Raw genomic sequence first — 13,362 nt, 5'->3', positions numbered from 1 at the left:
TCTATCTATCTATCTATCTATCTATCTATCTATCTATCTATCTATCTATCTATCTATCTATCTATCTATCTATCTATCTATCTATCTATCTATCTATCTATCTATCTATCTATCAACTATCTTATGACCATCCTGCTCATAAGAAAGGTGCTGGCAGAGTTTAAATATGAGAAGGAGAAAAACACCAGGCTGCTTAAAGATTAAAATAAATGTTTATCTTCATAATGAACCCAAGTAAAGAAAGGAGAGAGAGAGAGAGATATCCCCAACTGTCTAACTGTTCTGTTGTCTTCTTTCATTCTGTTCAGGAGGGGGATCAGGGAGGAAGTGAGCTCAAAGGAGCAGGAAGTCTCCAGCTGAGCCCACCAGGACACTGGGGAAGATTATTTGGAAAACATCAGGACGTTCCTAATGCAACTATGCTCACTACACATCTCCTCCCATGCTCCCTGTAAGATATTCTTCCTATCCCTTTGAGAAGAGAGAAAAGTTTGCCCTTTTCGAAGTTAAGCCCACAAACGACTGCTGAAAGGCATTTGTTTCACCACGAAAACCGAAAATTTGTACCATTTCGTTGACCCGGAGAGAGAGATGACAGCAATTCCACCGGGACATATTTTTTGAAGGGCTCTAATCTGTGCATTGACAGGAGCCTTCACTGGGGCGGCTGTTTGCCTTCCTTGCGTCAGACACTTGATCGATGCTTCACTGCGGATCCTCCACTATTTGACAACAGAAATGCTTCGTGCCGATTGACGAATGAGGTGGCGTCTGACAAACTGAAGTGCAGCCCTAATGTTTTGGTGTCAGGCAAAGAACCCCAGGAGATAAAAATAGACGCCCTGGTGGGCCTATTAGGACTCCTAATTGTCTGTGCATGCCGTTGGTACCTTCTCCCAGTGGCTGGAGCTTAAGGGCGGGGGGAGAAATTGCGCAGGTTGAAGCACATCACTGTCCCAGGGAATCTCGGCGCACATGTTTTAAACGGGCACACAAAGGATAGCCTTGGTTTCAGGTAGCGTTGCCAATCTCCAGGTGGAGATTTTCTGGAATCACAAATGGGGGGAAATGGCTGCTTTGGAGGGTGGGCGCCATAGCATTATGTGCTCCCAAGCCCTTCTCCCTCAGCAAAACTCTATGGTAAGGGGCCAGTTCTACCATAGAGTTTTGCCCCCAGACCAGAGTGTCACCACTGACGTCACCAAGACCCCTATGTCACTTCTGCGTGATGTTTTTTCAGGCTTCTTCCCTTCGCCCTCCTGGTAGATTCCCCATCCCCTGATGGCCCATCGACCCTGGCAGCCTTAGAGTTCGGAGATTGTTTTTTTTTGCAGTGGGAAATAAAGGAGTGTTCAAGTCTGGAGAGGAACTGTCATTCTGGGGGGTCCCCAGGTCCCACCTGGAAGGTGGCATCCTTCACTGAAACTGGCTGAAGTCCACATAGGTTGTGGGTTGGCCAAAACCTGGAGACTTTGGGGGGTGGAGCTTGCAGAGAGTGAAGTTTGGGGAGAGGAGGGTTTCCACTAGGGTGTGACTCTCTACAGCCCACCTTCTAAGTGGTCAATTCCTCCAGGGCAGGGGTAGTCAAACTGCGGCCTTCCAGATTTCCATGGACTACAATTCCCATGAGCCCCTGCCAGCGAATGCTGGCAGGGGCTCATGGGAATTGTAGTCCATGGACATTTGGAGGGCTGCAGCTTGACTCCCCCTGCTCCAGGGGGACTAATCTCTGTTGCCTGGAGGTGAGTTGTAATTCTGGGGCGTCCCCAGGTCCATCTTGGAGGCTGGCCTCCCTGATTTCCACAGCAGAAACATCTGCGGAGGAGATAAAGCGGGAATCAGCATGAACGTCTTCTTAGAGTCGCTGTGCGGATGAGATGCAGTGACTTCAAAGGCCCTGCGGCTGCTTATTTTAGGAAGAAATAGTTGTTTGCATGCCTGCCTCCAGGGCTTCCCCACCCTCCAAGTGACGGAGGTGTCCCGGGATGGATGGCTTCCTTCGATTGATCAGAGTTTTTCCTCCAAAGGAATGTTTGCTCTGCCATCAGTGACCACCTAATTAATGTTAAACATGCACCGTGCACCATAGCAGCTTAGGGTTGTGTGTGTGTGTTTTTTACACAACAGAGGAGGGCACTCTGTATAAGGATGGGCTTTGGGCAGGGGCTCATGGGAATTGTAGTCCGTGGACATCTGGAGGGCCGCAGTTTGACTACCCCTGGCATAGAGTCTATCTTACCAATTTCATGGCACTTCCATGTTCAGAGGCAGTATACCTCTGAATACCATTCCTGGGAACTATCAACAGGAAAGAACCGTCGCAGTTCCCTTTCGCAGATTTCTCAGGAACATTGACTGGTGGGAAACGCTGGATTGGGCACCAACCCTGCAAGGTCCTCTTAATGTTCTTAGTTTTAAATTGCCTTCAGCCCCCTTCCCCCTTCCCCCCTTAAAAGTTTGCATTTTACCGTTGACCCTTTTAAAGGAAACATTTAGGAGCAGCAGAAGAAAGAGACTGCAAGTGCCTTTTATTTTGTGCATGAGCCGGAGACGACATGAGTGGCTACCCAAGAGAAAGCTAAGCGAGCGAGAGGAGAACTTTTCCACTGTGAGCTCCTTAGCTGCCTGCCAAGTTCAGCTCATGAACTCTGCGCTCTCAGCCAAAAGTCTTATGCATTGTGTCATCAGGGGATCACATTTACCAATAAGATTAAGGAGTGATATAAAATCACTCTAAATGGAGATAACTCACTCGCTGGCACAGGGCGCGGGTCTGAATTGATCTGCTGGCATCTCCGTGTCCTTCACCAGCTGCCAATAACACCCGGCAATTAGTCAGGAGAGCACTCTGGTACACGGCGCATGGAGCCAAAGGTTGCAATGAAATCAACATCTCCTCTCACGAAGGCAGTTTAACCCTTGTGCGTTTATTTAATGTTCCCGTGACTCCCGCCCTGGGCCGTTATCAGCACGAGGCGGAGGGGAAAGCCAAGCTCTGGTGCGGCAGAGAAGCACGGCTCCTTGGTGGGCACGCCTGCCAGCTAAGTACAGATTGTTTCCCTTCCTGAAAATCCAAACAAGTCCCTTTCCCCATTTGCCAGAGACTGTGACATAATTCCAGTGCTTCTAATGGGTGATAAATCAGGCACTAGGAGTCGGCGTGCTTTTTAACTAGGGCTGTAATGTTGTGGGGAAAAGGGGGGGGGTGGCGGAGATGTTTGCAAAGGAGGAGCTCCAGAACTGGGTACCAGTGTAAAGCACATCCACAAAACTGAGCCTGTAGAGGGTTATGAAACAGGTCCCGTGCCTCTTAAAAGGAGCTTTGAATGTGTCTATCGGCTCTTAACGAGCAGATGCTATGAAAATGGCCATTGTTCCTGTTCTGATCTATGGTGACACCTCATTTGGGTTACTGCAGGTGGTTTTGGACATCATATCTTTAAAAGGAAAACCAAAACTGCAGAGCTGGAGAAAGTGCGGAAGAGAGAAATCAAGATGGTTAGAGCGCTTTTCCTATGAGGAAAAGCTGAAGAGTTTGGGAGAGCGGTTTATAAAATTATGCACGGGGCAGAGAGTGGACTGAAAGGATTTTTTCCCTTCCTTCCCCCAAACATCTTCTGGTTTTCAAGATGCACAGAACTTTATTGTAGGACTGGAAGTGCCTTCTGCCACGGGTGGTTGTTTGTGATTCAGGCTTAGCACCTCTTCTGCTCTCTGGGGACACCAGGCTTAAATTGGTCCCAAGGGATCCGATGCCTTTTCCATGGTCTTTGCTACTGTGATCCCACCGAGTGGTTTGTGACATACTCAAAGTGACCTGAAGAGGCTCGAGCATTCGATGTCAGACAGCCTAAATGAGATCCTGCCCCACGGGAAATGGAAACGTGGTCAAGTAACAGCACTTCAGGATGCTCCTGTGCACCTAAGCAGGATTGGGGAAGGGCTGTGGCTCAGTGGCAAAGCCTCTGCTTGGCATGCTGAAGGTCCCAGGTTCAATCCCCGGCATCTCTGAAGAGGACCAGGCAGTAGGCAATGTGAAAGAAGAAGAACCGGGCTTTCGTACCCTGCTTTTCCCTACCCGAAGGAGTCTCAAAGCAGCTTACAATCGCCTACCCTTCCTCTTACCACAACAGACACCCTGCGAGGTGGGTGAAGAAGAAGAAGAAGAAGAAGAGTTGGTTCTTATATGCCACTTTTCCCTACCCGAAGGAGGCTCAAAGCGGCTTACAGTCGCCTTCCCATTCCTCTCCCCACAACAGACACCCTGTGAGGGAGGGGAGGCTGAGAGAGCCCTGATATCACTGCCCGGTCAGAACAATTTTATCAGCGCCGTGGCGAGCCCAAGGTCACCCAGCTGGTTGCATGTGGGGGAGCGGGGAATCGAATCTGGCATGCCAGATTAGAAGTCCGCACTCCTAACCACTACACCAAACTGGCTCTCATCCAAACTGGCTCTCATGAGGCTGAGAGAGCTCAGAGAGAACTGTGGATGTGTCCAAGGTCACCCAACTGGCTGCACGTGGAGGAGGAGCGGGGAATCCAACCCGGTTCTCCCGATGAGAGGCTGCTGCTCTCAACCACCGCACCATGCTGGCTCTCGGCACGAGAACCCCGGAGAGCAGCTGCCGGCCAGAGCCGACAATACTGACCGTGTGGGTCCAAGAGTCTGATGTGTAAGGCAGCTTCATGTGGATGGCTAGCTGGAGGGTGGCCTCATCCCTCTCTTGCTTTCCCAAACCTTCCCTCCCTACAGCTTTCAGTAAATAGTTTCCATCTAACCGTCACTGATTCTCTGGCAAATACCCACCGGCCTCATTAGGTTTGCTCCACTCCAGCTCAGTACATAAACATATTGCAAATTAGCAATCAGCGTGAGGCTGGTTTGGGAGCGATAATCCGATACGGCCCAGGCCCAGATGGACCCGTATCCATCAAGACAAACATCCCTTTGGACCATCACAAGTGAATTTCTTCCATACTTTCCTTTCGCAGGTCAAATGACTTTGAAGGACCCCAGAGGGCTCCACATTCAGCACGTTTGCAGTCGGGAATCCTGTGAGGTGGCGCGAGGAGATATTTCAGCGCAAACGGGATACCCCCTTCAAGGAGACCAATGTAAACACGGCGGGATTTTGTTTTAAGGATTCTTTGCGGCAAAGTGATGGGGGGTGGGGGAGGGGGGGTGGCAAACGTGAACGAAAATATACCTCCTTGTTCCAGGCACTTTCCCAGGGCCTCTTTTCAAAAGCTGCCTGCAAAACGTCGAAAGTCAGAAGCGAACATTTCGGTCAGCGAACCGATTTCGCCGCGGCAACAACTAAACGGGTTAATATTTGCATCCTGGCAGGACCGAGAATTCAAAGGCCGCGATGGCAGGCAGGCAGGCAGGACAACTGTGTGGTGGAGAGGGAGAAAGGGCCTCTCTGCCCTGCACAAATGACCCATCGAAGACCACCGGAACAATAATGTGCACATGAAACATAGACTAAACTATTCGTGGGGCTCTTCAAAGTTCTGAAGACCACTGTGTTTGGATTCTCTGTTTTATGATATGGCCCCTCTCTCTAAAGGGGGGTTATAGGAGAAGAAACCCAAGCAGGGGAGGCCCGTGAGATGTTCCTTGATCTTCCGGCCTCAACCATGTGCGTGGCAGAAGAGCTCCGTCTTGCAGAACTGAGCTAGACCCAATGTCCTCTGGGAGCTTTTTCCACCCGGTAGGCGGTAGGTAGAGGTGAGCCCTACTTCTTTGGGCGTGGGGACTGCCAGTTGTTTGGCCGCAGGTGACCAAAGTATTCTCTGGGGGATGTATTCAGAAGGGGGGTGAATTTTAGAAGAATCTGTTTTTTTTTTTGTACTCCTGGGGAATTGGTGGGGTTGAGAAAGCGCAGAGTGCCTGGCCCATGATCTCCCAGCTGGCTACATGTGGAGTAGCGGGGAATCAAACCTGCCACTGTTCACCACCACTACACCGCTAGAGATGTTTGTCTAATTATCAGGGACTTCTGACTCTATTTATTTTTCTTTAAAAGGATTTCCTTCAAACTAAGCACCATCTCTTCATCCAAATAACTGGAGATGCCTTCTACTGAATCTTTCACCTTCAAGGTCAGGCTTGTCTTCACAGACTGACCAGTGGCTCTCCTGGATGTTGAGCTGAGGCTTTCTCACAGTATTTACTGCCTACTTTTAAATTATAGGCCTCCCCCCCACTCTGCAAACAGTTTGGGAGCAGCTCCCAACAATGAACTGGAGATGCCGGGGGATTGAACCCAGGGCCTTCTGTGTGCCAAGCAGATGTTCTGCCACTGAGCCACAGCCCCACCTCTTGGAAATCTTGCTCAGAATAATTGTCCCAGGCCTCTCTTTGCCTTCTCTTTGTACCTTGATAAGCATGAATCAAGTTTGGCTTTTATGTGGTTTCTGGCAGACCACCTTAAGGCTAATGTTGTAAAAGGATACATTTAGCATGGATTTGTCATCGCTGATGTACAAAAGAAAAGCCTGTCGTTGGGGTGGGGAAATCTTGTCTCACCACAGCGGCGTAATGGAAAATAAAACAAGACAAAATCCCCGTATTTTCTCTCCTTCGGTTTCAAGCTCACCCGCTATGATGTGAATTGAGGAGCGGGCAGAATAATCTTAGATTTTACCCTGTCTCCGTGTCAGGCCCTGTCTGGAGCTTTCTCCTTCCCAACTGCTCTGACCTCTTTCACTGCAGTCTTCTTCTCATATCAACTCCAGGTTCTCCTCATTCCCAAAACAAAACAAAAAATCCCACTGTCTCCTGAAATAAAGAATTCTTCCTTGGAACACTCTGCCAAGAGAGATCAGGTCACTGCAGGACCCTGGCTGATTCTGCACTGACCTTGTTTTGTCTGTTGTGGATCCTGCTGAATTCAGATCGAATTGAACTCAGGTCTTCCTCTACCCCCCCCCCTCAATTAACAGAATTTCCCCAGGAAAATCCATCTGCCCCCCTCTACCAGTCTTGCACCAATGGATGAAGACTTTTCTGTTTTGTTTGGAAGTCCCACAGTGATTTTCATTGGCCTCCATTCTGTTTACGTGACTATGAGTTTTGTTCCGTTTTTTAAAACCATTCCTTATATAGCTATATGTGTTTCGAAGCTTGTTTTAATGTTTTTATTTGTTTGTCATCTTGGGGCTGAAAGTGTTTTGAAGCCGTAGGATCAGAACCTTGGAAGAAACGTCGCTTCATCCCAATATTATCAAGCCAAAGTGAAACATTTTTTTTTTAAAAAAAACGTGTACATTTAAGCCTCTCTTGGGAAACTGGCCTCTGTCATTTGCGGCTTGCGTCTCTCGAAAAAAGAAAGAAAAAGAAACAAAATGCCAGCAAGAATTTGAGTCCCTACTCTGCATTTCTTTTGTGTTAAACTATCACTTTCAGAAAATCATACCCCACAATCTCCAGGGCTCTGAGTCAAAACTTTGCATTCTGCAGCATTTCTCCAGACGTAAATCACCCTTGGCAGATGTTTATCCCATATCCCCCTCTTTAGAAAACCTCCACAAGAGGAGAGATCCCGCAGCTTCCGAAGCAACAAGTTCCAGTTCCCTAATAACTACATTTCGACCCTAATAACTATGTCTGGATTTAAATGAGACAGATTCTTGGAAAATAGGACTCTCTGTGAGTATTCGTGTCGGCCTGCGGAGCACACGGCCCAAGAGCTGCAGGTGGTCTCGTGGGGGCTCGAGAGGCCCCCCAGCCCACCAATTCTGGTCCACCTGGACTTGTGTAAGACCCCTTCAGGGACTGGGTGGGGAGGGCGAATTCCCCCCACTCCCCAAGGTAATTTGCAAAAGCAACTAAGCAAATAAAAAGAATAATCTAAATGCACTGCCAGGTTTTCCAGAAGCAAGACTTTAGCTGACATTTGTCCTGGCTCTGCTGACTCTGGTGGTGGGGACTGTGCCCTGTATTGCTAGACTGTTCTTCTGGTGCCTCCCAGCTTCTGCAGCCTCACCTGCAGCTCCCTTTGCTTCCATTCTCTCCATGCTGCGTTAGGCCAGGGGTGGGCAAACGTTAGGCTCTCCTCCCTTCCTTGCCTAAAGGTAGCCTTGAAGTCTGTCAGGATTGGGAGCTCTCTTCTCTGCTTGTATTCCTGCAAGGACTCTCCTTGAAGCACGCCGTTAGAGCTAGAGCTTGGCATGGATCCTCAGCCTGTGGTCCTCCAGATGTCCATGGACCACAATTCCCATGAGCCCCTGCCAGAGTTTGCTGGCAGGGGCTCATGGGAATTGTAGTCCATGAACATCTGGAGGACCACAGGTTGACTACCCCTATGCGCTGGAGTGGGATGTAAATGTTTTAATAAATCAACAATGTAAATAAATAAATTTAGGGCAGTTTCTGCCTCCTTGCAGACTAGCAGGCTTGCTAACTCCAGGTTGAGAAAACCCTAGAGATTTGGGGGGAGGGGGATGGAGCCTGGGGAGGGCAGAGTTTGGGAAGGGGAAAACCTAACCAGGATCTAATGCCATAGGGAAGAAGCTCCAGAGCAGCCATTTTCTCTGTGGGGACTGATGCCAGGAGAACAGTAGGAATTCTGGAAGATCCCCAGGCCCCACCTGGAGACTGGCAACCTGACATCAGCAAGCCGAATCTCCCAGGCTAGCTGGATCTTGGAAATGAAGCAAGGAGGCCCCTGGTCTGTACCAGCATGGTGGAGCGGTGAAAGGGTGGCGGCTTCTAATCCGGCGAAGTGGGTTTGAGTTCCTACTCCCCCGCCACATTCAGCCAGCTCGGTGGCTTCATTATACCCCTGCCAGATGCAGTTCCTCAAGCTCACCTCCATTTCAGACAGAACAGTTCCCCTGGAGAAAACAACTGCTTTGATGGGCGGAGTTTGTGGTATTATACCCCGCTGAGGTATATTATACCCCTCCTCTTCCCAAGCTCCATCCTTAAATTTGCAGGGCCCGTAAAACGGAGGTGTTTGGCCAGGACTTTGGCTGATGAGGGGCACCGAATTTTCGTTAGCAGCCCCCACTGGCTAGCCCCTCCCGCTGTCCGAGTGACCAGCAGACTACACCTCACTCCTTTTCAACGTTTTAATGATGTTTTAATGTTTTACTTTGATGATTGTAAAACCACCCATGACCTGCTCAAAAAAAACAGGAAAGGTGGCATACAAACCTAATAAATAAATAAATGGCCAGGAATATTCCAATCTGGAACTGGCAACCCTCACCTCTGCAAATCTCTTCCACCGAAAGTTAAAACATGCTTAGCTCTGTCTAGGTGGTACCCTAAGAAATTAAGAATGAGCTTTCTTCGTCTCCTGCTGGAATGACCCACATCTGGCTGAATTAAACTCCTTGGATCCATTTGCATTGAAAGCCCTTTTGTGTCCCAAGGTCTTTGCTGCTCCATCATCTGAGCCCCTGCTACTTCTCCCTAACCTGCCAGCGTGGAGAACAAATCTGTTTTCCCCCATTAATGGAAGGAAGCAAAACTATTCCTGCCTCTTTTATATAAATCTATTGTGGCATGTTCTGGAATCTGGACCGTGTGTTAGGAAAGCATCTGGGATTCTCGCAACTTCCTCCCGCATTATGGGCACTGCCTGGTGATCTTTCAGTTGTGGTGTGCCAAGCCGAACACAAACCAGCATTTTCCACTGTGGTTGTAATTTTGGCCTGTAATTTTATCACTTAAATCTAAATCCACTTCAGAAACACCATAAACTAATTGGCACTGTATAAACTTAAACCTTGCGAGCGGTTTGGAAGAGTGATTTAATAAAAGGAAAATAAAAAACAAATGCTGCCTGTGTGATTTTTTTCTTCTTCTCCTTGGCAGGACAAAAATGATCAACCATTTCTTGCTGCTCCCTCCTTCATTTTGATTGCAGATACTGACTCTTGGTATTTTAAACGCAAGGCCGGCGGGAGTTGTTTACTTTGGACAAAAGAGGAGCTTATTCAAATTTTAACTCCCTTATGGTGATTGCTTCCTTTTTTTTTTCTTTTCCCTTTTCGTTTTCTTTTTTTAAACTATAAGCTTACAGTAAATAGCAAAGTGTCAGATCAAATTTGCGCGCTGCGGAGGCTCCCGTTTCCTAATGCCGGGAGAATATTTATCGCCGAGTGTTAACAATGTGATTTCGGGGTGTTTTTGTTAACCCCGTCTCTGTTTGCAGCTTGCAAAGCTAAATCTTTCAAAGCCCATTCCGAGGTTTACGCTAGACAATAATCTGAGCCACTACTGGTTCGCCTGCTTCACTTCATTCACATTAAGGAACAATATACAGAGGATATAGAGCGATCAGCAGTGTTTACGCTGCCAGAAAAAGGGGAGCTCGGAGAAGCAGTAAACAGGCTAGCTGGGCATGAGAAGCAACTGGCTCCCGGTAATCACTTATGAATGAAAATCTCTTTGCAAAACCTCCAAGCATCAGCAAATCTGGGAATGTCAAACAATGGCAATCCGGCAAGCGGCCTGCGCAGTCGTAAAACGGAAAGGCCTCTGCCATTGGCACATGGAAACCAGCAAGGGAAGAACATAACCAGAGGCAGATAGAGACCATAGTTTGAGTTCTGTGGGTCACAGCATACAGGCTCAGGTGCAAACAAGCATGCGGGAAGCAAATTTCTTCCTGGCCAAACTAGCCAGGATTCTCGGGATATTTTCTTTTTTTTGGGGGGGGGGATAATCTGGGCATGGAATTGGGGTCACTGTGGGTAGGCAGGTAATTGTGAATTTCCTGCGTTCTGCAGGGGGTTGAGCTAGATGACCCTCGAGGTCCCTTCCCACTCTAGGATTCTATGAACACAATTTGTCCACAACTAGACTCTTTTAATTATTTCTTTTCACAACCGGGAAAGCGTCTGCCATTAATTACTGACGTGGGCCGTTTTATTTCTCCAGTGTTTTTGTGAACTGTGACTGAACTCCAAAGGACTGATGAGGTGTTTTAGCAAAGAATGATCATATTTGCCATACGCTGCTGAATTGTGCACACTACAGGACTTGCATAGTCCAACGCAAGAGAACTCTGTTGCTCTAAAAACAGCCTCTGGACTCAAAGTTTGTTCTGCTGCTTCAGACCCACACGGCGAGCCACCTGAATCTATACTGAATGTCTATGCCAGGGGGTAGTCAAACTGCGGCCTTCCAGATGTCCATGGACTACAATTCCCATGAGCCCCTGCCAGCAGATGGTCCTTAGAGGCAGCTTCACGTGTGCACGTGTGTTCAAGATCAGAATACACTCTCCAAATGCCTTTCCTTTCCGAGAAGAAATGTATTGAAGGCAAAGTTCACCAAAGACTGCTTGCAAATTCAAGTGCATGACCACAAACATGCACCCTTCTCAGCCCCAGAGTGTGGCGTTGTGCTTATTCTGTGGTGCTGTGGTTATTCTGTGTTGTGGTTGCTCTGTCCATTTGGGGATGCTTCACGGATTAGAAGCCAGGCTGCATTAATGCTCGGCCCTCCCTGTTATGTAGAGATGTTTCCCAGCATGAAAAAGTGCCCTTTTTTCTCTGTAACAGCCCCATGATACTTGCAAGGAATGACTCTTTGAATGCTCCAGAGAACAAAATATTGCCTGTCCTGTAAAACAAGGGTCGTCAACCTGTGGTCCTCCAGATGTCCATGGACTACAATTCCCATGAGCCCCTGCCAGCATTCGCTGGCAGGGGCTCATGGGAATTGTAGTCCATGGACATCTGGAGGACCACAGGTTGACTACCCTTACTGTAAAAGATCTGCTGGTAGAACTTGGTAGGGCAGACCTGAAGGAGACCAGCCAGGTACATTCACTTGCCTGACTGGCCACAAAAGAAGAATATGGCTCCGGAGTCCACGATGAGTGCCGTCTTATGACTCATCCAGTCCGATGGCTCCTTTGCCACGGTTTAGAGAATCCTTCACGCACCTTGCTCCTGAAGAGCCAGGCTGTGGGATCCGTCAGATGTCACCCATTCTTCGCCGACTCTCCCGGCTCGCAAATGAGGCCCACGATCCAATTTCCTTTCATGGCCAGGTGCTTTTAATAATCGGACTGCCAGCTCAGATGGGTATTGGGTGGCAGGGAAGTCCCTGGACTGGAAAGGAGAAGGGGGGGGGGGAAGAGAGCCAATGAAATTGAACAGATAATTTTGCAACGCAATTTTCCATCCTTGCTAATAACAGAACCAGGCGTCACGCTTGATGGATGGAATTGCTGCCGCGGAAAGGTCTCTCTCGCTCTCGTTTTTTAACCACTGCAACTTTCCAGGGGAATGTCCCAGCACCCTCGCTGGCTTCGGTTCTTCTGCCCCACAAGTATATAGACTTTTTAAATTCCTCTTCCGAGAGTTTGGATCCTTTCCCGCAGCATGAAACCCAGCAGAAGGTGCTACGTCTGCTCTTGGATCCTTTCCCCTAAACATGAGAGAGGGAAGGGAGGGGGCAAACGTCGCAGCAACAATGTGGAAAACTTTCAGCGCAGGCGCAAGCGGTCCTTAATTGTCCATCCCTCCCATCACCGCTTATCGGAACCCGCCGACTGCCGTGCAAATTCAGTACATCTGTTTCCCCCCCCCCTCGATCTGAAAGGTTTCCTAAGTTTCTTAAGGTTGCGTTTAAAAAAAAACTCCCAAGAAACGCAAGACTATTACAGATCAACGGCGTGTAACTGGATGCTCGCCTTTTCCTCAGCCAGGAGATTTTTGCAATGTCAGGACAAGATTGGGCCTTATCTGGCGTTCTTAATCAGATGATGCCGGCTCCACCGAAAATGTTATCTGTAAAGGAAATAATGTGATGGACGCTCCGGCAGACTCAGTCCCTGTGGAGAAATGTCTCTTTCAGCCGGCTGGGTCTCCTTCAAGAAGTGAAAACAGAGGAAACTCATGCCCGATGGCTGATCCATGCAGCATTTGAGAAATAAATTGCTTGGGGTTCAGGTAGAGAGAAAAGGTGATTCCCTTCCCATCCAAATAAATATCTGATCAATTCCAGGTACAAAGCCTCTCATATGTGTCACGCTTAATTTTTACCCAGTTTCGCAGAGGGTAGTCAAAATGCGGCCCTCCAGATGTCCATGGACTACAATTCCCATGAGCCCCTGCCAGCGAATGCTGGCAGGGGCTCATGGGAATTGTTGTCCATGGACATCTGGAGGGTCACAGTTTGATGCAAGAATTCAAGATAGATTCAAATCTGTTAGAACCTGAAAGACCAACAACATTTTTGGGCCTTTGTGAGCTTTTTCAGAGACCAAACGGAAGTTCAATCCGTTGACAACACAGGCCAAATTTGGTCACTGGACCTGTTAGTTGAATTCTTTCAAATGTACGAGGTTCTGGTCCAGGAGACCAACGTGACTATCCAGGGACCCCCTTCCA

At 48.5% G+C, this 13,362-nt stretch overlaps 1 protein-coding gene across 1 annotated transcript in view; it reads left to right on the top strand.

Moving 5' to 3' along the window:
• The window catches only part of LOC143823606 (uncharacterized), a 60,841-nt gene extending 59,351 nt beyond the window's left edge, over nucleotides 1-1,490 (top strand). Inside the window, exon 5 of the mRNA XM_077310083.1 lies at nucleotides 309-1,490. The gene's annotated coding sequence lies outside the window, so the exon portion shown is untranslated. The remainder of the gene's footprint in view (nucleotides 1-308) is intronic.
• Nucleotides 1,491-13,362: the final 11,872 nt, after the last annotated feature.

The sequence above is a fragment of the Paroedura picta genome, chromosome 14 (assembly GCF_049243985.1).
Source record: "Paroedura picta isolate Pp20150507F chromosome 14, Ppicta_v3.0, whole genome shotgun sequence".
In the NCBI taxonomy this organism is placed as follows: Eukaryota; Metazoa; Chordata; class Lepidosauria; order Squamata; family Gekkonidae; genus Paroedura; species Paroedura picta.
This window is presented reverse-complemented; position numbering and strand designations above follow the sequence as displayed.